Source organism: Felis catus, chromosome D4 (genome assembly GCF_018350175.1).
Source record: "Felis catus isolate Fca126 chromosome D4, F.catus_Fca126_mat1.0, whole genome shotgun sequence".
NCBI classification, from domain to species: Eukaryota; Metazoa; Chordata; class Mammalia; order Carnivora; family Felidae; genus Felis; species Felis catus.
The window spans coordinates 12,617,282-12,641,581 of NC_058380.1; the positions used below are offsets into that span (position 1 = coordinate 12,617,282).

The 24,300-nt window shown below is 44.0% G+C and overlaps 1 protein-coding gene across 5 annotated transcripts in view; it reads left to right on the forward strand.

The window, feature by feature from the left end:
• The window catches only part of MAMDC2 (MAM domain containing 2), a 350,523-nt gene that overhangs the window by 203,985 nt on the left and 122,238 nt on the right, over window positions 1–24,300 (forward strand). The gene's annotated exons all lie outside the window — the stretch shown is intronic.

A 24,300-nucleotide genomic window follows, 5' to 3' on the forward strand; every position in this document is an offset into this window, starting at 1 on the left:
AACTCAGTAGCAATCTTTATTTATTGCCAACAGTTGCCGGGGTCTTGACCGCTACAGTTTACTTCGGGATCGCTGGGGAAAAAGCAACCCCTGACTTCCTACCTGAGGGGTTCCGACCCTGCTGATGGCCATGGGAAGTTCTCTGTCATCTCGCCACCCCACCCTTTCTTTCCCTGTTCCTGCTGTGGGCGAAGCACCCTGAGAGACCACTGGATGTGGACCGTGGGACGGGCATTATTCCCTAGCACTACCAAGCTTCTCAGGCTTCAGCTGCACAGGAATTACCTGGTGTGCGTGTTACACAGATGCTGAGCCCCTCTCCCTCCGCCCGAGTACCAGATTCACTGGGCCTGAGAGTTTGCATTTAGAACAAGTTCCCAGGTGTTGCGGCTGGTCTGAAGACGATGCTTTGAGAACCACTGACCGCAGTGTGTTTTTACACAACACACACATGCACCCACTCACACGCCTGTCCCCCAGTGCTGGTGGCCCTGAGCAGAGCGGGGATTGGTGAGAAAGGGCCACTGGCATGACGCTGAGACTGAAAACCTGCTTAAATCTTGTGCCCTCAACACGCCTCCTGCCTCACCCTAGTCCTGGCCCCAGGTGAAGGACATCAACATCACCCCTTAATCCAGGAGGCCCAGTCTCAGAGCCCCCACCCCCAGCAGGGTGGCTCCTCACGGCCTGCTCTGGGGTCAGTGGATGCGCCACAGCAGGCTGAGCTTAACCCGCCTTCCAGACCCACAGGAAATGCTGGCTTGGCCCGTTTGCACCCAAGTGGCAGTTAAACAGCGCCCCTTCGGGGAAAACAGGAAGATGCTTATAATAGGAGAAGGTGATTATGGTTTCATAGTATAATGGAAGCACTGTTGCTTTCCTTCTAGCTTTCTTTCTCGCTTCTAACGGCCACTGCTTTCTGGCTCAGGATCAGGACTACTGGCTTGGCTGGGGGGAAGTTAATTCATTCTCCTCTGAGCCTTCCCGGCAGAAGACAAGAGGCAGGGTAGGCCTCATTCGCTGGAGAGCCATGTTTTCCAAAGGCCAGAACTTGGACGCGACCAAGCGCCCTCCAGAGGGGCAGTGAGGTGTGCGCCTGCCGAGAGGCCATCGCTAAGAATTTCCGTTGTAAACCCGTTCTTGGGTTGGTCAATTAAAGACGATAAAATCAGCAGAGGCGGCAGTTTGGCAAGCTGTGGCCAAGCCTCTCTGCAGATTTACTTCACCTTGCTGCAGGAATCCTTTGAGACTGGTTCCATCCACCACCACGTGTTGGATACACCATAGAAAGTTGTAGGTTTCAGAGACCTTTGCCCACGAGTATTTGGCATACAAATGGCACTTTATGTCCTTGGTCACTAGGTTAATTTGCGGGGAGGAGGCCCAGTGCAGGGAAGTAAGTAGGGAAACAAATCTGCGAATTGGAATCTCATCACAGGAAAATCAAATCTGGGGGTAATTGTGTCAGGCCCTTGCTCAAAATATCCCTCCGCTGCCCCAAATTGTATGTAAGGTCCGCTTCTTTGGTGTATTTCCAGTATTAGGTCTCTAAGAGTCTGTCATTGCAATTCCAATGTCTCTAGTTCATAGCCATCTTGAAATATACTTGATCTCCACTGGGCATGGGATGGCTGAGTTTTGACCAGTGTTGTTTGCTTGGATTGTGTACCACAATGGAGGGTGCCCCCAGAACAGGGTGGGGGCACCAGTGCCGGTGATTAGATGCTGCAGTCCAGTCTTGTCTACTTTCTAGATTTGCTAACATTGCCCAATTTAGTTTAATTTCCCTCTACACTTTTTGGAGAATATTTTTATTTCCTCTAAGTTGTCAAGGAAAGTGAGATTATGTTAGACTCAAACTGGAATTCACGTCTAAATTTTAGGTTTGAATTAAATCCAGGAAAGAAGAGATCTATTTAATCCCATAAAAATCTTCTTTATTCCTTCATTCATCCTGTTTAAAAAAAAAAAAAAACTTGTTTATTCATTCACAGTTCAGAGAATACTGGAAGCTCTTTGGACAGTGGTCCTCAGGTGAAATCGAGATTGTTGGTTCCATTTACCCAGTGCCAGCTGTGGGGGCAGAAGCCCTTTGGCTGAGGATTCTTGGAACCCAGTAAGTTGGCCTCACACTGGAAGAGTCACAATCAAATGAATCATCGGGTGAATTTTGGCTCCACTCCAGGCTGTGGACACCTTGGCTTAGCACCTTTAACCTAACTCTATAAGGAAGCCATTGGAGGAACTGAGGAAGGGGGGGAGGTAAAAACCCAGTCCAGGTACCGCTCCTTAACTGGAAGCTGAGAACGCTAAGCCCCCCAGAGGAAGGCAAATAAAGAAATGTGTTAGGTGAACGGGCGATAAACAAGGAAATTCAAAGCACTTGTTTGTAGGGAATGCGTCTTTTGCACAACAGTGGGGGTCGGGTTTGAGGAATGGCCTAATATGGAAGAGTGTGGATGGTATTTGTGCCTCAGAGCGAGTGATGCTATCTGAGGCAGGAAGACAGGCTACAAGGTTTGGCATTACCAGGGGGTAATGTGGGGGACGTGGTAGAGTGCGCTGAACTCACTTTGTAAGTACGCGCATATGTCTTTCTGACGCCCCCGCTCTTTATCCAAACCCATTTCTTCTCTCTTACAGACACTTTCAGCTACTTGGCCATCTGAGTTTCGGTTCTGTGCTCTGTCATGTGCCAGTTATTATTTAAAATGATAAATCCCACCTGATATTCCACCTACAGCCAAAAGTCTGCCTGGGAGCCCAAGAGGCCTTCTTGGAAGAGGGAGACCAGTCCTCCCTTCCTGTGAATTACAGCTCTTTTCCTGACTCTGGGAGAATCACCTTAGCATCGCCCCCCCCCCCCCCCCCGCCCCGACACCACCAGTTCATCAGGTAGTTCCCGCCCCCATGGGCCTGCTTAGACCCGCGTTGCCTCTGCCTGTTGGTCTCTCAGTACACTCTCAGTAGAAACACACCCCCATGTTGTGTGGAGACTGGAAAGCAGCGCAAGTCTGGCGTATTCCTTTGATGTCCCTTGGAGAGACAGTCAATCCCAGGAAATGGCCAAGTTACTCCTGCAGTATCACATGCCTCTCCCTGGGGCTGCCCTGGCTAGTGCTGCTCTCAGGTTGACCATAGCTGCCGTGTGCTGTGCCTGAGCCCAGCTTGACTCTGCCCTGGCCCTGCCTAGGATCCTAGATCTAGAACTGGGCTTTGGAATTCATCCAGTGCAACTTCCTCATTTTACAGGGGAGCATGCTGGGGCCCACACACGCTGCCAGTCATGGTCATGGACCAAGCAGGGGACAAGGCCTCACTTCCTTGGCTCTCCACTTGTTCTATGCTCCAGCCTTAGTGCACTTCTCCTAACATCCCTGTCACTATGGGTCCTGGGCCCTGGAGCTTTGGTGTATTAATTATAAAATGTTGGAAAGTCTTCATCAGGGAATTAATTGTATATTTCATACATATGGAAGAACATGGGTTCCAAAGGCACAGTGCTTTGGGCCTAGCAAACCCATAAAGCACTACATGTTATGCCATCTTGTGTATTGATTCACTCTTGCAGAGCTGTAGACATCCCACCTGCCTGTAATCTTCAGCATACAGAAAAAGACCTAGCATATTGGAGATGCTCAATAAATATTTGTTGGATAAATTTGCTCAATGAGTAATTCTAGTATTGGATGATTGAAAAGCCCTTATGCGTTTTCGTCTGTGCTCCCGGTTCATTCTGCTCCTTCGAAGGTAATTCTTCATCTGTCTGATTGATGGCATGGAGTCTTTTATGAGAGTCCTAGCCAAACTGATCTCTTATCCCCTAAGCTCTTGGGCAGGTCCCTACCCCTCGGCCTCCCTGTCCATCAGTCTGGGTTCTTGGTTTCTCTTACCTGGCCCCTCCACTTGGGATTTAACCTGCCTGGACTGGTTATATCTGCCTGCTCCTCCCTGTCTTGACTGACTCTTTTGGACATAGGCTCTGACAGGCCAACCCCCTTCCTATCAAGGCCAACACCTCATCTGGGTTTTTACCCTACTCAAATTAGAGTTGCCCAACAGGAAGGGGCTACCCAGCTCCTGTCCTCACCCCCCACGAAGCACCTTAGGAGTTTTAGGATGCTTCCCTTCTCATAACTGCACAAGTCAGCTGTGGTCACCATATGTTGGGAGGAAAAAAAGAATCCCTTGTCGTAGGACTTTCTGCTTTCATTAACACCTTCAAATCCCCTAGCATACAGTTAGCATGTTTTGTGACTTGCATCTTGGCATATAGTATTTATAAAAAATTCGGATTCTTAAAATAGCACAACCTCCTTGCTAGGTCACCCCAGCAGTGGACCTACTTCTATCTCTTGTTAAATAATATTTGATTTTTAAGAATTTAAGTGAAACCCCATTATGTCAATGTAAGTGATGGGTATCTTAATACATACAGCTGGTAGGTAGTTACACATGGTCTTGACATCTTGGTTGTTCTCTGTATATATCAAATGTGTTTATAAATATCATGTATATGGGAACATATCAGTAATTACCAATGATATATATATATGAAATACCTACAGGAAGAAGGTAGTGCTTAACACAGATGAACATATTGCTAATGATAAATGAGGAAGTTATTTAAAAGCAAGGAACTTTCACAGTATATCAGAAGTTTCTGTTGTATGTATTAGGCCATGCCTAGTTAAGCAAAGCAGAATGTCTTATGTAATTTTGGCAAAGCATTCCCAACAAAAATTAAGAATTTATAGAGAATTCTCATACTATGCATTAAACCAGTGGTTCTCAACACTGACTGGATGTTAAAATCACCTAAAAATTTCTTTAAAAATTGTCGTGTCAAGGTCCCACCCCAAGAGATTCTGATTTATTTGGCCAGAAATAAGATCAGACTTGGCATAGTTAATCAATAAACAAACACTAACAAACGAACAAACTCCCTAGGTGATTCTCATATGTGCCCAGGGTTGAGGACAGTGCTTTGTAAGGACTGCCAACTGTCCACCCCCTCCAGATGTAAGAAAGAAGAAATGCCCTCTTGTAAAGAATCCTTTGAATCTGGGGTGCTTGTGTGTCTCAGTTGAGTGTCTGACTCCTGATTTTGACTCAGGTCATGATCTCACAGTTCATGGGTTCAAGCCCCATGTTGGGCTCTGCACTAACAGCTTGGAGCCTACTTGGGATTATCTCCTTTCTCTCTATGCCCCTTTGGCTCATGCTTGCTCTCTCTCTGTCTCTCAAAATATACAAATAAACCTAAAAAAAAAAAAGTATCCTTTGATTCTCAGTTGCTAGGAGAACCTGCACAGTGCCTAGAGTAGCACTCAAGGCCCCCCATGATTTGCCCCAAATCATAAATCTGCTCCCTTCCCTCCTGTTAATCTCTAATGTGCTGTTTGTCAACACACCCTTTAATTTCTTGCCTTTTTCTGTATTTGTATTGTTCTCCACATCTGCTTTCTGCTTTTTTATTCCCCTGATCCATCTTGGCCTATTGAAATCCTACTCTCCACCCCCCACCCCGCCCCCCCATGCCTTAAGGTTTGGCTCTTTTTTTTTTTTTAAGTGTATTTATTTATTTTGAGAGACAGTGGGGAGGGGAGGGCAGGGGGGGAGAGAGAAGGAGAGACAGAATCCCAAGTAGGCTCTGCATTGTCAGCACAGAGCCCAATATGGGGCTTGATCTCACAAACCATGAGATCATGACCTGAGCTGAAATCAAGAGTTGGACGCTTAACTGGCTGAGCCACCAAGGTGCCCCAAGACCCAACTGTTTCTTGAAACATTCTCTGAGTTTCCCCGGTAGATGAACATCTCCCTCCCCTCCCTTCCCCTGGCCTTCTTCACTTCCCACTGTGTGTCTTCTCCTTAGCCCCTCCTTGTCAGGGTCCCCACCCCTTCACCTGGCCAGGACCTTACATCTTTGAGGACAGGGATCACATCCTCTCCACAATGACGGACAAACAGCATGTGGTATCAGCAAACACTTCAAATATAATCAATCTCTAAAGCCCTTGTTGAGATTAATAGAAAAAAAAAACAAAAACAAAAAACCAACCCTTGCCATGTTCCCCTGTGGTAAAAGAGGTTGTTTAATAATCCTTCCTACTGTAGGACTTCAAGGACTTTGAAGGCTAGTGTTTTAATTTCCAAGTATAACAGGGAAGCAGTGTTTCAGCTTGTGTCACCCGCAGGTGGTCTGTTCCATCTCTGACATACCAAGGGACAAATAGCCCTTGGATTATTGACTCATTACAGCTACCTAAGACCCTTGATCCTCTGTCATCGCAAACAATCACAATGCAACCTTGAGAGTGACACTGCTTGGTCTGTAAAGTATTTTTAGCAAAAGATTATCAGACTTTAAGTTAGCTTTTGAGAGCTGTTTTTCCAAAAGAACTCAAGTGTAAGACACCAACAGTAGCAACCCTGATGGATAAAAGCGGGTAGAGATATTTGCTCTTTGAAGAAGCCCTTGCATATGGATGTGGCAAATGAGAAAACCAAAGGAATGGGCTTGTGATTTAGTGAGATCTGTCAGAATATTTGCCTCCTCTACGTTATAAGAAAGTGATTTGTGTTTTGGGTGATTCTGAGGCAAAGAATAAGATAATAAAACGGAACAAAATGTACCATAACTTCATAGTGTCATGAATGAATCATACATTTTACAGAAAAAGCATCTAAGAATATCCATTCTACCGATGCGCATTTGGAGTGCCTATAATCTATCAGGCATTATATTAGTAGTCGGAGTACATAGAGAACAGGGAATACGTACATGGCCATGGTCCCTGCCCTTGGGACCCATACACCAATAAGAGGAGACACGAATCTGTAATTATGGTAGAGAGCAAACAGAACTGTACATAGTCAAGGATCTTCTTGTAAACAGCATAAGTTTGCTATTTAAATAAAGCAGAAAAGAAGCTTATTGGAAAAGTAGCAGCTTTCAGAATCAACAGGAAGTCTAGAGAGCTATATTTGGGCAAGAATAAGGAGTGCAAAGTGTAGGCAAGACCCTTCTGGAGGAACCATTTGTGTGACTTTGTTACTGGTCTGCTGGACCTGCCTGTTCATTATTCCTGTGGACAGTGGGTAGTGATGTGGCCTGCTAACCAGTCTAGTAGCTGTGAGGAAGGTTGATTTGAGGGAGATATGACTGGCAGTGGGGAGGCTCATCAGGGGACAATCCAGTGGTCCAGCTGAGAGTGGATGAGGGCTTGAAATGGGACAGGGGTAGCAGGAATGAAAGGGAGAGAGTAAATAAAATACCAGAAAGGGGACTAAATTGGCAAGACTTGTTGATTGATGGGGTGGGATGAATCAGAGGGAGAGTGACTCCCTGGCTTCTAGGTGGGGCAGCTGTTTGGTGGTGACCATTGTTGGGGGATTTCAGGAGCGACATCATGTTAGGGGAGAAGGTGTGTTCCATTCTGAGTTGCATGGGAAACATCCAGGTGGAACCCTTTGATTCAAGAATCTGAAGGTCAGGTACAACCTGGGCAGGACTATGGCCTTGGGAATCTTCAGCATGAAGACAGCAGTTGAAATCTTGAGCAGGAGCGAGATCATCCAAGGAGAACCATCTTGAGGTGGAGCCTTGACCTCACCGTGAAGATTAGGCATCCAAAAGGGGTGGTGGAATGAGAGATACAGGAGGAACCAGGTGTGTGTGAAGAGAATTAGGGAAGCATAGGTCACCGGAAGCCAAAGCAATTCAAAGTTTCAAGAGGAGCATGTGACCGGCAGGGCCGAGGGCAGCACAGAGGTGTGCGTAGAGGACTTATCTGTTGGAATTGACATTGTGGTTTCCATGGAATGAGGAGGACAGACCAGGATACCCTGGTGGAAGCATGAGGGGCAAGTGCAGACAACAGAGAATTCTTGGCAAAGAAATTTGGGTGTTCTCCCTTTCTTAGAGAGAGATTCAACCAGACCTACCAAAAAACTTGAGATGACAGGTTTTTGTTTTTGTTTCACTTTTTTTTTCTTTCTTTTAGGGAGGGGAGACTTGAGTTTGTTTATGGACTAAGTGGAAAGGACCAGCAAGAAAGTTTCTGGAGAGAGGGGGCCATCTTCATTAGCTCTGCATTAGACCCAATTTCCACTTGGATAATTCAGAAACGTCAAGAATATATGAATCTCACAGACCCATGCAACCCAGGAGCCCTCCACCAAATGGCTCAGTAACACTTGAGTGTCAATTTTAAAATGCAGGAAATTTTATTTCTACTGTAAATGCAGAGGATGTAGGAGGTTAGGCTGAATCTGTGGTACTTACGATGCATCCTGGAACCCACTTAATAAGAACCAAAACCAAACCTTTCATACGTGATAGGGGAATCTTTAGGTATAAGGAAACTTTAATGGCGATGTGGATTCTCTTTCTTTAGAAGAATGGTTCCCAGTGAGAAGTGTGACATGAAACCTGACGAAATAGTTATACGGTAGCTTCTTACATAGCCAGGTTCCGTGATCCACAGGTAGCATTTCATGGCATGTGCCAAGGACACTTGTTGTCCTTATCTCTGACCTGCGTGACAGTTCTAGGGGTGGTTATTATCAGTTATTACCGTATTTTTCATATGAGAAAGAATGAGATACGGACAGATTAAGATAACAGGCCCAGGGCAACACAGTTGGAGAGTCAGGATATGGACTGCAGCCCACCCGGCCACAAAGACTTGAGCTTCTCTTGGCCCTGGGCTCCCTCCCATCAGTGAGTAGGATGATGCCTTTGTACTTACAGAGGTCAACCCCAAGGACGACTGACCTGCAAGATTTATGCTTCTCTAGAGATAGTGGAAAACCTCTGCAAAATATTGACGACGTCCTGACGTTCCAGCTCTGGGGTTCTGGGCCCCAGCTACACCTGCCGTGCGGTGGTGAGCCTTTGGAATCAAGCAGGCATCGAGCAGAGATAGAGAAACATAATTTTACTTATTTTTGTCCACAACAGATGAAAGTTTACTTTTGGAACCATTTTAAGGATTCTCTTGTCAGTCCTCAGTGTAATCTTGGCAGAGAACTTGGGGAAAAATTTATAGCTTGACCTAAGACACTTTGGCAGTCCTAAGGAGTACTCCTCAACTTGAATTCATCCATCCCTACAGTGAAAGAATCAGGAGAGTACACAGATAAGTGTATTTTTTGCAACCCAGTGGCCCCCCTGGACGAGAAGTTTGGTATGTACTCATTCTCTTACTCTTAACAGGATGGCAGTGTTGCTCTACAGCAGTGTGACACAGAACTTAGGTCTATGCTTAGAAAAATTTCCATTCCTTATTTGACAAACTTTTGCTTCACTGCCAAGGAGAACTCAAGTGTTATTTGGGGCCATGCTTATAAAAATGAAGATGACTTTAATATGCTTTAACTTCACCGAGAAGCTACCTTCTCTGCTCACTAATATTGTATGACTGAAACCATCTTGCCTGAAACTGTAACTTCACATTTCTTTTTTTAAGCTTCTGCAGATTTCTTCTGTGTTTGTGACTTTATTAAAAATGGATAATAGAGAATGTTTCTTTGAAGGGTGTTATGACCGTGCATTAGTGCATTTTAAAATATAAGCTTTATGGAAACCCTTTGGTTTTCCATTACAAATCCTGAATCTGAAATCACACCATTGTTCCTGAAGACTGTTTCCCTTTTCCACAAATTCTGATGAGGACAATGTGAGTGAAACATTAATACCTTTTTTTTTTTTTAAGTATTAACACTGGAGAGCAGACTGTTTTGAACTCACGTTTCATACTTAGGAGTAACTGGGGAAAGAAACCCAAATACATCCTAGGTTATACATTAGTTTTGCAGATTTTCATCTTTGTTGTCAACATAAAAGTCAACACAAACTACCTACACGTAGTTCTCTATTAAATACTGTATAATAAAAGAGAAACGATATTGAAGATTACATATTTAAAGATGTATAGTATAGGGACACCTGTGTGGCTCAGTTATGCGTCTGACTTCGGCTCAGGTCATGATCTCCATAGCTCGTGAGTTCGAGTCTCGCGTGGGCTTCTGTGCCGACAGCTCAGAGTCTGGAGGCCACTTTGGATTCTGTGTCTCCCTCTCTCTCTGCCCCTCCCGGTCATGCTCTGTCTCTCCCTCCTTCAAAAATAAATAAACATAAAAAATATTTAAAAAAATAAAGATGCATAGTATTGACATGAAGTTATGATTCATTTTTAGTCTCAGGCTTATGGAATAGAACCTCTTTGTTATCCATATACATATGCTTTAAAGGGTGCTAAATTTAAAAGGACACTGGCAGTTGTAGGGCGTAAACTCGGGGCTGGTAGACCACGCCCCCATTTAAAGAACGTATCAATAATTACCAACAATGTCATGTTCATGTTTGAGCCAAGTGGCCTCTTGTCTGTCAAGTATGCTACTAAGCATCTTTTGAGAGAGAATAAAGGTGACTTATTTGTCTAACAGCTCAAAGCGGACAGCTCAGTTGCTAAGAAAGTTTCTCTGTCCCTCCAAATATCTGTCAAGCCTCTGCCTCTCCACAAACTCAGCTGCTTACAAATAAAAATTGCTGGAAGATGAACAGGGTGTAAAATGGTTTATATTTTTAATTAGCTCCATTCATTTATCATTTTGGTTATCAGGAAGTCACTCATAATTGTGTGACTGTGTCCCTGTCATAAAATAAATTTGGACATATTTACGAGGGATCTCTTGCTGAGCATAATATTAGCCTAGTAGTCTAAGAATTCTTAGAAAATTAATACATCTTGGAAAAATAGAGACTGTTCACTATCATCCTGTTCAAATGTGCAGTCAATCACGGTCACACACAAAAGACACGGCATTTTAGCCTCATGTGATCGGAAACCTTTTTCTGGGACGCATTTGACAAAGGTAGCAAAGAAGAGAGAACTGCAAGAATTCAGAGTTCCAATCCCCTTTAGTCTCCATCGCCAACCCCTGGGTGCATTCCAGAATGATTTGCCATCACAGTGCTACCTTCAGCTGGGAGCCGAGGATGGTGTGTGGCACATTTTATTTAAATATTTTGAGAATGGACATATCAGTGATCATTTTTTATATTTATCCTTAAATCTCATTTCAGAGTTGCTAAAAAAAAAAAAAAAGACCCTCAAAGACCAAAGTTGTATTTGCAAGCATTTACTGAGCACTGGCTGATTGTGTCGGCACTGAGCCAGTAAACCTAGAAGAAAAATGAATAATAACAATTATTTTATATAACATTTATTGAGCAATTATTATGGATCTCTTGCATGTATAATCTCATTGACTGTTTACAAAGACCCCATGAGGAAGACACTCACTATAGATGAAGAAAGTGGGGTTTATAGATTTTTTTTTTTTAACATACCCAGAGTCATGGAACAAGCAATTGATGGGGCCTGGATGTTAACCTGTGTTTGTCTCCACAGACTAAGAAAATAACCATTCTGCTATTTTCGTTTTCTTTTCCCACTCTCCCTTGTCACGATGTCTTAAAGGATCTTTGTAATAGAAATGATAATAGTAGTTACAATAATAGATAACTCTTATGGAGTAATTTCCCTCATTTATTGGCTGTTCCGTATGTTTGATGTTATTAACTGATTCAATTCTCCCAATATCTCACTAAGTTGAATCTTATTTTCATTTTCATTTGAGGGTTCCAGAAAGTGAGGCATACAGAAGTAATATAACTTGCAGGTCACAGACATCCTGGGTGGCAGGGCTGTATCTCATAAAAGATTTTCTTTTCTTTTATTAATTAATTTATTTATTTCAGCAGGGGGAGGGGCAGAGAGAGAGGGAGAGAGAATCCCAAGCATGCTTCTTGTTGACACAGTACAGAGCCTAAGGTGGGGCTTGAATTCACTAGCCCTGAGATCATGAACTGAGCCAAAATCAAAAGCCAGACACTTAACCGACTGAGCCACCCAGGTGCCCCTCTAAGAGATTTTCTGGTTCCAGCCTGTGTTCTGTGAAGGATACAGCAGTTATAATATTCATTTATTTTCACTACACTTTGAGGTGAGAAACATTTCTGCTTGAGTTCTGATGTGAATAACTGAGAGAACCGAGTGAGGACATTACTTCTTCCAGATTCTTCCATACACAAGGGCCCTACCACCAAGTAAATTCTAATTCGAGGAAATGCAAAATTAATCTTTTCCTTTAGAAATGGCATGGGGCCCTGGGACAAGAGAAGAATTCCTGGCTGGTTCCAAGTTCTAAATGAATTACTTTGGGAGCTTCTATGAGAGTCTTTCAGGCACAGCATCCCCATGACTGCCCTTGCATTCTGTGGACAGATTCCAGCAGAACTTGTGTTTCTTGATAACCTTATTGGTCTTGTTTTGAAAATGAGTCAAGTATTCTCATGCAAAAAAAAAAAAAAGGATAGAGAAAAGGAAAATGTAATATTTGTCTGCTTGGGATACACAAAAAGACATTAGGGGCTCAAACTGGTAGAGATGTAAGCAGGAGTTACGATACAAGCTGAAGGACAATGAGACCCTTGGGATAAAGGCAGATGGTAAGCTCATCTCTTTCTCTCTCTCTCTCTCTCACTCACTCTCTCTTTTCATTCTGTAGTAGGTGATGTCTGTTGACCCAAGGGATATGAACATGCATCTCTCATTTAATTCTAACAGCGACCCAATGAGGAAGGCACTCTTAACAGGCAAAGACCCTGTGGGGTAGAGAGTTTGTCTTGTAACTTTTCCCAAGTCTGTTCCATAGGATGTGAACATGTGTTTTAAAACACCACGAGATAATGAGTGTCTATGGCCTATTGTTCAGAGTGAGTATTTGAGCTTAATTTTATTCATTTGACATCTGCCTACTGTGCTAGGCAAAGACGAGTAAAGGTGCTTGCCCTCAGGACACTTGCTGATGTACTGGAAGAAATTAGATATATGAACAGTGACTATTTAATCTGTCATTGAGACTAGGGCCTAGCAAGGAAAATGTAAAGGGTCCTGGGAGTTCAGAGGTTAGCAAGAGCTGGCAAGAATGGGGCTGAGTGGGTAAGAGGAGGCTTCTTGATGGTCCTTGAAACACGGTGGGATGCGACCAAGGGGGCATGGCTCTTAGGTCACGTCAAGTGTCAGGAGCAGGAGAGGCCAAGGCAGGAAGTGGGCAAACAAGGGACCTGATCTGGAAGAAGCATGCAGTCTCTTCCGACAGGTGTGTTGGATGCAGAAGGAAAAGGACATTAGTAAACCCGGTGTTTGTCACTTCTCCTCAAGCCACACGCATGCAAATAAAAACCAGAAAGCTCTACCTTGTTTGAATTTGTAGCCTTGGCTGCAAACGCTGAGGACAGTTGCCATCCAGAACCGCTACACCACATAGTCCCTGCAGCACAGCTGCTCTTGCCCAGGCTCGGAGAGGGTGCAGAGATCACGGATGGTTTAATGTAGGTGGAGGACAGTGGTGGACAGTCCCTGTTACCACTCTTTGGACTCTGCATCCGGCCACTTCGGGCAATAACTGACCCCTTGATAAAATGTTCTGGCTCAACTAGAGAAAGGCATGCTTTTCAATCTTGAGTTTTGACTAAATAAAAAATAAAATCATGAGTATCCAGCAGTAAAAGCATAGCCCTAGACCAGTGGTTCTGTATCTGTCTACTAAAATGCCTAACAGACACTGTGCTGAGAGGGTCAGTATTCAACTCTTAGATGACCAATCACTGACTTCTGCAGAGCCGTAATAATATAGTATGGAAAACTACTTATTCAGAACCTCAGCCGTGGTATAGTAACAATGACCATTAATTACTGTGTTCTTGATACTGCCTCCATGTTATCTCTAAACATCATTATAGCTTTGTATGATTTCTATGGCTATCTCCATTTTAAAGATGCAGCACCTGATAACCAGCAAGGTTCCTCAGTGTGTCCCAGGTCACACAGCCATAAAAGGGGTTGGTTGGATCCACATGTGTCTGCTCGCAAATCAGTGCCTGTTCCATTGGGTGCTCTCCAGGAGTGAATAGGATTCCAACGCCTCACGTGTTGACCCTCTTGACAAACTTTTCACCCAAACCAGCCTTTTTGCCTGTTTGTCTTTGCCATCATTCATCTGAACCATCTCTCCCAATCTCCCTTGAGGTTGGGGATTGCTTTGTGTCCTGAGCACCTGGCTTCATCATGGTAGGCATTTAATAAGGGTTTATTGAACTCTTCCTGTTTACCTCATCCTGCATGAGGCCACTTCCTCTTTCCTTCTGGTCCTCCATGACTTGTTCTCTCATGCCAAAAACTACTCCGTTCCTCATTCGTCCTGGGAACCAAGTGCCATTATCATAAACCGTTACCATGTCCTGCTTCCCAAACCAGCTTTGATAAAGTAGAAATGAAGAGAAAGCTTCCACCACTATATTCCATTCCTTAGGTCTTCAAAACTTGAAGGATAGATTTCCTCATCCTTTTTCCAGGAACCTTGTGGTGGCTCACAGCTCTGTGAGCTCAAAGAGATGCTAACAGGGCTAAGATCAAAGGCCATGTCCCCATGAAGCCTGCACGGCAGTGCCTGATACCCAGCTCGCAAGTACATCTTTATTCACTGGTCAATGAAGTAGGTGAGGTGTGTGGTTCCTGTGCCTGGGACCCTCTTCCCTCGACCTTCACCTAGCTGTCTCCCTCTCATCATCCCAGCCTCAGCTCAAATGTTGCCTCCTTCCCTCAGCACCCTATCTCAAGTCTGACCCCCTCACGGTCACTACCACATCACCCAATTTTAATTGTCTCTAGAGCACCGTGGCTCTCTGATAGTTTTCTTGTTTATTTAAGTGTCTATTGTCTGTCAACTCTGTTAAACCGCAAGCTTTGTGGACAGCAAGGAACCTGTCTGTCATGTGTCACTTTGGACTCTCCTGTGCTCTGCACAATGTCTGCCACCTGAACGACACTCAGTAACTATTTGACAAATGGATGAACAAATCTTAGTCACTGTGAAGATGCTGTCTTCGAAACGTATGAAGGCCAAATGCATCAAGGATGGTTGAGTGAAAAGAAATACCAGATGAGCCCAAGCATCACAGAGACGTCCTCCAAAAGTGATGTGTTTTCCTCAAGGAGGTGTTTAGGCAAACACATCAGATAGAGAAGGTGAATTTTTCAGTTACCCTTTGGCTCTGCTGTGATGGTGTCACCAACTGTCACTTTGTCTGCTGGCTTGAGTGAGTGTCTACTGGGAGAGCAGGGATGTATTACCAGACACGGGATTTTCTTCTTTTGACAAATGTAGAAAGCAATTTCCTGCAACAAAGAGAAGACATATAACATTTAGAAACAAAATTCTAAGATGCTGCCCCAACACGAGTAAGAAGATGTGAGTGTGTGCATGTGAAGTGTAAATCCGCAGCTCGTCTGTGGTCTAGAGGGATTTTTCAGAAAATTGGCTAGTTCCTCCTCTTCCTGATTGTGTATGAATTATTCAAACACTTGTCTCAATTTTCTTCTCTTCTCCTAAGATAAGCCAAGCTGGTAACTGACATCCATTATGGTAATCACCCCAGATCACGTGGAAAACATTCTCCCTTATCACAGATTTTTCTTTTACAATGCCACTGACATCGTAGCCAACATGGGGCTCTTGAAGCAGTTTGGAAAGAAATTGCCAAATTATGGGTGTGAGTGTCTGGCCATAATTCTCACGCATTCTCATGAAAATGCACATAGCATGTTGCATTTCTGTACCCTTCTGTCTCTGGAGGTATGTGATGGCCAGTGTCATTACCAACACTTAACATCTGTGTTCCCCAAGGCCTGCTTAGACCCACAGCTGTCGTTTATTGTGAGTCCCTGTGGGCATTACACACGTTACTTAGTCTCATCACACAATCACCCTCTGAGGTGGGTGGTGATCTCTCCAGTTCCCAGATGAGACAGAAGTCTCCCATGGTTAAATGGCCTGCCTGATGAGAAGGAATGAAATATGGCCCTTCGTAGCAACGTGGATGGAACTGGAGAGTGTGATGCTAAGTGAAATAAGCCATACAGAGAAAGACAGATACCATATGTTTTCACTCTTAGGTGGATCCTGAGAAACTTAACAGAAACCCATGGGGGAGGGGAAGGAAAAAAAAAAAGAGGTTAGAGTGGGAGAGAGCCAAAGCATAAGAGACTCTTAAAAACTGAGAACAAACTGAGGGTTGATAGGGGTGGGAGGGAGTGGAGGGTGGGTGATGGGTATTGAGGAGGGCACCTGTTGGGATGAGCACTGGGTGTTGTATGGAAACCAATTTGACAATAAATTTCATATATTCAAAAATAAATAAATAAATAAATGGCCTGCCTGGTGCTACCCAGTTAGAAATGGCAGAGCTGGGGCAAGAAGGCTTTTCATGGTGTCTGTCCTGCCTCTCAGTACTCTTGAAGCACTGTCATTAGGGGCACCTGGGTAGCTCAGTTGGTTGGGCATCCAACTTCAGCTCAGGTCACAATCTCACGGCTTGTGAGTTCGAGCCCTGCATCGGGCTGTGTGCTGACAGCTCGGAGCCGGGAGCCTGCTTTTGATTATGTCTCTCCCCCTCTCTACCCCTCCTCCCCTCACGCTCTGTCTCTCTCTCTCTCCTTCAAAAATTAATAAACATAAAAAAATAGAAGCACCGTCAGTAGTTTTTGAACCCCTCTTAAAGTGCTTACCACTCTTTCATTTTATTGGCCTTATTTAAGGACATACCTTTTCCCTCCTATCATGCTGTGATTCTAGAAGGCAGCATGCAAGTCTGTTCCTTCTCTTAATCCCCTATATGCCTTTGCAAAGTGCTCTGCACATAATGAACCAGGGACTGGGACTAGGCTAAGGCAAGTGAGGCACTCACATTGTGTGCACACGTTAAGAAAACACCATAAAAAGTCATTCATCAATATATATAATATTTGTTGTTGGTGGTTTATTTATTATTTTATTAATTTTTTTTTTTTTTTTACCTTTTGATCTCCTTCCCCTCACCCTCTGCCTCTGGTAACCACTGATCTGTTCTCTGTATTTGTGAGCTTGTTTTTTTTGTTTTTGTTTTTTTTAAGATTTCACATATAAATGAGATCGTATGGTATTTGTCTCTCTCTGTCTGACTTGTTTCACTTAATGCTCTCACATTTCATCCATGTTGTTGCAAATGGCAAGATTTCATTCTCTTTTATGGATAAGTAATATTCCATTATATAAATACATACCATAATCTGAGTACCTATATATATTCACACATATAGACATATATAATGTTTCATTATGTATATACCTCATAATTTCTTTATCCATTCATCTATTGATGGAAACTTGGGTTGCTTCTGTAATTTGGCTACTGTAAATAATGCTGCAATAAATGTCGGGGTGCATGTATCTTTTTGAGTTAGTATTTTTCCTTTTTTTGGGTAAATGCCCAGAAGTGGAAATACTGGATCATATGGTATTTCTATTTTTATTTTATTTTTTTATTATTATTTGTTTTATTTCAAAGAGATTGTGTGTGTGTGTGTGTGTGTGTGTGTGCGCGCCCATGAGTAGGGGAGGGACCAAAAGGTGGGGGGGGGGGAAGAGAGAGAGAGAGAGAGAAGGAGAGAAGGAGAGCGAGAATCCCAAACAGGCTTCACAATCATCACAGAGCCCAACACGGGGCTTGATCCCACAACCCTGGGATCATGACCTGAGCCAAAATCAAGAGTCGGACACTCAACCGACTGAGCCACCCAGGCACCCCTGGTATTTCAATTTTTAATTTTTTGAGGAACCTCCACACTGTTTTCCACAGCAGCTGCACCAATGTACATTCCCACCAGCAGTGCACAAGAGTTCCCTTTTCTCCACATCCTCACCAGCACTTGGTTCTTTTCTCTTAGAGAGTAGTCATTCTAATAGGTGTGAGGTGATACCTCATTGTGGTTTATGATTTGCATTTCCCTGATGATCACTGCCACTGAGCATCTTTTTAAGGTATCTATTGGCTATCTGCACATCGTCTTTAGGGAAATGTCTATTTTAAAAAATAGAAAAGTAATACATAAGTTCCATGGTGAACAAAATATCAAAATTTTCAATACAGATAGTCTCTGCCCCTGCACTTGGCCTTTCTTGCCTGGTCCCAGCCCTTCAGGAGCCCTTAAAACACGCTGAACAAATGGATTGTAGAGCTGGTGTCTGGCTTTGTGAGCTAAATCTGCCACTGATGATCCCGTGAAATATCACCCCTCAGAGCTCACTGCTGAATCAGATGGACTAAAGTTCTTGTCCTTTCTTGCTGTCAGTCTGTCCATGAAGATGTTGATTCAGCTGTGCAGCTCACGCCCACCTAAGCCTGGAACAGCCCCTAGAGTCCAGCTTCCCTACCAGCCTTAGCAGTGGTCTGCCCAACAGGGAGAGTTTTCTTAGAAGCTCAGCTCTAAATTAAAAACTGCCCTTGGTTGTCTAAGAGTCTAAAGTTCCTGGAATTGCTGTTTCGTTTTGTTATTTTCTCCCCTTCCTTATTCTTGTTATTTCAAGAAATCAGAATCGTTGTTTTGAAAGAGCAGCTCATGAGATATATAAATATGTGCCTATGTGTATATATAGAGATGTCTTCCGCACTGTCCCCACCCCTCCACCAGGGCCAACCAGATACCAAGAAGCTAAGTAAATATTTGTGAGTTTATTAATTGGATTATAGGTGATGGATTGTAGGGGAGAGTTTGATTTTGAGCATACTACATTTATATCTGAAGTCGCCATTCTGTTTCACAGCCAATAAAAAGCTTTATGCCCACCAAAAAGATCAGCAGGTCTAACTTGCCTTCACCCAAGTTAAGCCTGTTTTTCCATGCTGTTTTCATTGTTTATGGTTGGGACATTGAAGACTCAGCCAAATGAGGAATTCATAAGCCGAGTACAGTTGCACTGTTGTGCACAGCAATAATGAGACAGAAGTCCGGGGTCTAAGCGTACATTGGGCAGTTTCTACCAGCAAATAGGCTCAATTATGGAATAGTCACCACTTCCAGGGAAACTTTAGTCTCTCTCCAAAGACATTTCTCTCGCAAATCAGCAGAATCAAAATGTTGAAAATGAGTTTCAGGTCTACAAGTGGTCAGACAGACTAGAAACTGAACCTTCAGGGGACAGAGGTGCCCTTGGTGCCGTGCCAATGAGGGGCTTGGCAGAGGGGACTCTTCTCTTTCCTACAGGTGTGGCTTTCTTTTTTTTTTTATTTTTTGTTAAATGTTTATTTCTTATTAAGAGACAGAGAGAGATAGAGCATAAGCATGGGAGGGGCAGAGAGAGAGGGAGACACAGAATCCAAAGCAGGCTCCAGGCTCTGAGCCATCAGCACAGAGCCTGACGTGGGGCTCGAACTCACAAACCGCGAGACCATGACCTGAGCCAGAGTCGGACGCCTAACCTACTGAGCCACCCAGGCACCCCTCCTGGTGTGGCTTTCTTAACTGAAGTACAATTGTTGCTGCTCTGGACCTAGACTGTTGAAAAGGAGTAATTTTCATCAGAACAAACCTTCCCACTGCTTGGGTATAATCCACCCAGACAGGCATGACTCAGAAAGACTTAGGATTTTTCAGCAAGCCCAGATTATTCCTTCATTCGACAAGTGTCTACTGAGAACCTATGCATGCCAGGTGCTAGGGATTCAGCAGTGGGCAGAATCATACTGTGCCTCACTCGGAGCCTGTGTTCTGGTGGGGAGAGCTGGAGACAGAGGGCGCAACACACGCCGGATGATGTGGCAGATGATCTAGGTTCTAAGGCAAGAAATGGACAGGGGAAGGGTAGCTGCTTTGGCTCAGGTGGGCAGGAAGGGAATCTTTGGAAAGGAAACGTTGGACCTGATGCTGGAGTGAGAGGGAGTGACTGCTGCACATGGTGTGTTTGGGGAACAGCAGGGAGGTCCATCTGGCTGCAGCCAAGTGAGGGGGAGGCTAGGGAGAGGCGATGAGGTCTCATAGGAGCCTGGGGGCCAGACCACATCAGCCTCGTGCAGGCCGTGGGAAGGGCTTCGGACTTCACTCTGAGAGCGATGGGAAGCCTCTGGAGGCTTTGAGCAAGTAATGACTTGATAGGAGTTTTGTTATCCTGACTTCTGAGTGAAGAAGGACTAGTGCTTTGGCTTGGGGAATCTAGAAGTGAGGCATAACCCTGCTCTTGTGGAGCTTATAATTTGGTGGGGAATTTTGGTGATGGGCACATAAACAAAGAAATGAAGTCGATTCAGGTACGTTATGAATAAAATGAAAGAGGGTGGTGGGAAAGCAGGAGGGATGGGACTGTGTGCTGCAGTGAATGGTCAGGAGAGATTCCCTGGTGACATGACATTGCACTGAGAATAGAGTGAGGAGGAAGAGTAGCCATGCACTAGTGAGGGAGGCCCTGAGAGTATACCAGGTGGATGGTCAGCAGTGCAAAGGCCCTGAGGTAGGGGGAAACTGCATGAGATGGGAGAACACCAAGAAGGCCAGTGTGGCCAGAGCACAGTGAGCTAAGGAGAGAGGTCAAGAGGTAGTCAGGGACAGACCTTGGAGAGGTGTTCAGGCCATGGTGAAGAATTTGGGTTTTAATCATGTTGAAATGGGCAGCCATTGAAGGGATTTCAGTATGAATTCTATTTCATAAGGATCACTCTACTGCTTTGTGGGGAATAAATAAGTAGTGAAAATGGATGTTAGGAAACCAGCCTTTGTAGTAATGTAGGTGAGAGATAACTGTGGTTTCAATTCTGTAGACATAGTGAAGAGAATGGATTTGAGCTGTATTTTGGAGGTAAGCCAACAGGATTCATTAACACAATGTATGTGGGAAGAAAGGGAATCAAGAATGATTTCTAGGTAATTGGCTTAAGCAATTGGATGGATGGCATGTCATTTATAGAAAGGAAGAAGAGTGGGAGAGGAACATAAGGGAGGATCATAGTGGGGGTAGGGGAAAATAAGATTTCTGATATGGACATGTTACATTTGAGGCCTTTTATAGAGTTTTAAATGCAAATGTCCAGTAGACTATTTGATGTGGGTGTCTGGAGTTCAGAGTAGAGGTCTGGGGGTGAGCTATAAACTTGAGAATTATCAGTATGGAACTAGTATTTAATGCCCCAGACTGGAGGATCAGCTAGGGGGATAATATAAAAAGAAGAAGGGGGAGGAGGAGGAAGAGAAGGAGAAGAAAAAGGAGAAGGAGGAGGAGGAAGAGGAGGGGGAGGAGGAGGAAGAGGAGGAGGAGGAGAAAGGAGGGTAGATGACCAAGCCCTAGGAGTATTCCAAGATTTAGAGTGGAGACATAGAGAAGATGCCAACCAGGGAGAGCTGAGAAGAGGTGGCCAGGTAGGTAGAAGGCAAGTCAAGACAAAGGGATGCTTAGAAGCCAAAGGAAGACAGTGTTTCCAGGCAGGAGTGTCCAACTGTGTTGAATGTGGCTGAGAAGAAAGATGAAGACAAAGAGAAACCACTGGATTTGCCAACCTGAAGGTGTTTGGTGACTTTAGCAAGGGCCGGTTGAGTAGAATAGAGAATAGCATTTTTGAACAGTTTCCCTTTGGCTGAGGGAGCAAAGTTCCATGACTTCTCAATTTGTGAATTTTTATCTCTGAGAGCACAGAGAAGTATACTGATCTCCTTCCACTGCTGAGCAGACTGACAATGGTTGCATTCTCTGGCATAGAATTAACCAAAGTCTTCCGTATCCTCTGTTTCACCGAAGAACATGCTGGAGTCCAATTTCTTCACTTGTATTTATTGCCTTTTTTTTTTTTTTTTTTTGGCCTGTTACTTTTGAGATGTTTGGAAACATAGAATGGCCTAGATGAAGGACGCTGGTAATCCCTTTATTTTATGGGTGAGGAAACAGAAGCCTGCAAAAGTAGAATAATAGAGGCAGGCTAGAATCCAGGAATCTTTTAACTGCATCATATTCAGGTTTTATGATCCACATATAATTCATCCACTCATCCCCAAATGCTCCCAACTGAAGATGATTAGAAGTATGGTCCCAAACAGCTTGAAATAAAGGAATTCTGCCTCCAAGACTGCTTCTGATCCTAGACTATACTTGTAAAGTAGAATTAGCTTCATCAGTTAGGTCATTTCTTAGGGTATTACAGAAGACGCTATTGATGAAGGTCTAGAAAATACTCCATGTCCTGTGTTTGTGGCATCCACACTGCTGTGGTTCTCTCCTGTGTGCTCAGATACAGCCCCCAGCAGGTTTCCAGGCCACCACCAACACTTCCTGCCATGACTATGCAATGAAACCTACTTGCCTTACACTCGTTAGAAGTTGCCTATACCCCTAGCCTTAGCGCGCTTAGCGTGCACAAGGACAAAAACTGTACACAGAGCAGAAAGACTAACGGATTCAGATGTCTTTGATTTGACAAGGTGCTCAGGTGACCCTAAGGGCCAGTCATTGGCTCATGTGGTCTTTGCATGAGTTTACTATCTAAAGATAGGATATCTTCACATCATTAGACAAATGGATATGGAAAATATCACACACACACACACACACACACACGAATATGACACAGCCGCAAAAAAGGATGAGATCATGCCATTTGAGACAACATGGATGGATCTGTTCAGTGAAATAAGTCAGACTGAGAAAGACAAATACCATATGATTCCACTTATAAATGGAATCTAAAAAAAAAGGAATAAACAAAAAGCAGAATCAGAACCATAAATACAGAGAACAACCTGATGGCTGCCAGTATGGAGAGGGGTGGAGGGTTGGGTAAAATGGGTGAAGGGGAGAAGGAGATACAAGGCCTCCAGTTAGGGGAATGAAAATAAAAAAACAGAACTTAAGAAATACGGTCAACGATATCGTAATGGTGGTGTAATGGGACAGATGGGTAGCTACACTTGGGGTGAACATAGCATAATGTATGAGCTTGTCAAATCACTAAGTTGTACACCTGGGAAAAAAAATGACTTACCATTAAAAAAAAGGATCGGGGCGCCTGGGTGGCGCAGTCGGTTAAGCGTCCGACTTCAGCCAGGTCACGATCTCGAGGTCCGTGAGTTTGAGCCCCGCGTCAGGCTCTGGGCTGATGGCTCAGAGCCTGGAGCCTGTTTCCGATTCTGTGTCTCCCTCTCTCTCTGCCCCTCCCCCGTTCATGCTCTGTCTCTCTCTGTCCCAAAAATAAATAAACGTTGAAAAAAAAAATTTTTTTTAAAAAAAGGATCTTTCAGTTTGTTAATAAAAGTGGGAAAGTCAAGTGGGAGATTTAGCTCTTTCGGATAACTTAAGAAAATCACTTTATGGGGAAGACTCCTCCTTAGACTCTATATGGCTGTAAAACCTGCCTGCCTGTGTGGCTCACCAGTGTGGTGTCCATAGCAACAGCTCCTGGCCAAGAAGCTGGATCAGAGAACCAGATCTCAACTTATCACAGCCCCATCCAGGGTCTGAATGTGCTGAGCCGTGTGCTCTTATACAAGACCTTCATTCCTAAGTCTTATTTTAAACATCTTTAAAATGAGGAGAATTCCCATAAAGAAGACTGTGAGGTTCACATGAGCTGGTGTGAGTGGATGTACCTTCTAAACTGTAAAGCACTGTACAATTGTGAGCTCCTGTAAGACTTACAAAGGGAATCAAGAGCCAAGTTCAGCCTGGCAGTTTGATATCTTAGAAGTATGAGAGACCATAAAAGTAAGGAAAATATTTATTTTAGTCAACTTGTGAATTAGGCAAAGGGCTATTTTATGAATAGACAAGGCACACATCCTACTTCTTAAAAGGCACAATAGTGACTCTGCATCTAGGGCAGCCTGTATTCTAAGGCATTGCATTGAGGGTCAAGAAAAACAGGATTTATTGTGCGTCTCTGCTGTGGGGGTGTGGGACATGGGCCAGATAGGATTCAGCCATGATGAAGACAGGATCCCTTCTCTCAAAAGAAGGGGGGGAAACATCCGAATCCCAGGACGGAATGTGATGTTTGTAATAGGAGAGATACAAAGGTCTCACAAGGTCCAAAGAATAGGGAGTTTTGTTTGGGAACAGACAGTAGTAGAAGAGATTTCTTAAAGAAGCCAAACTTACAGTTTGCTGCAATCAATGGGTAGTAATCTGAAAGTTGGATAGGGCCAGCCAGATGCAAGGCAAAGGCCCAAAAGTAGGTTTGTTCCAGTTTGTTCCTGTAAGAGTGGTCCTGTGTTATTGGAGCAAAGGTCAACGTGGCAGAATGATCATAACTAATACTTATTGAGTGCTTACTCCATGTCAAGCCCTGTCCTAAAGGCATGAAGGGTATTTTCTTCAGGTAATTATCGTAGTGACCATGTGGGAGAGATGTTACTGCTGTCATTGTATGAATGA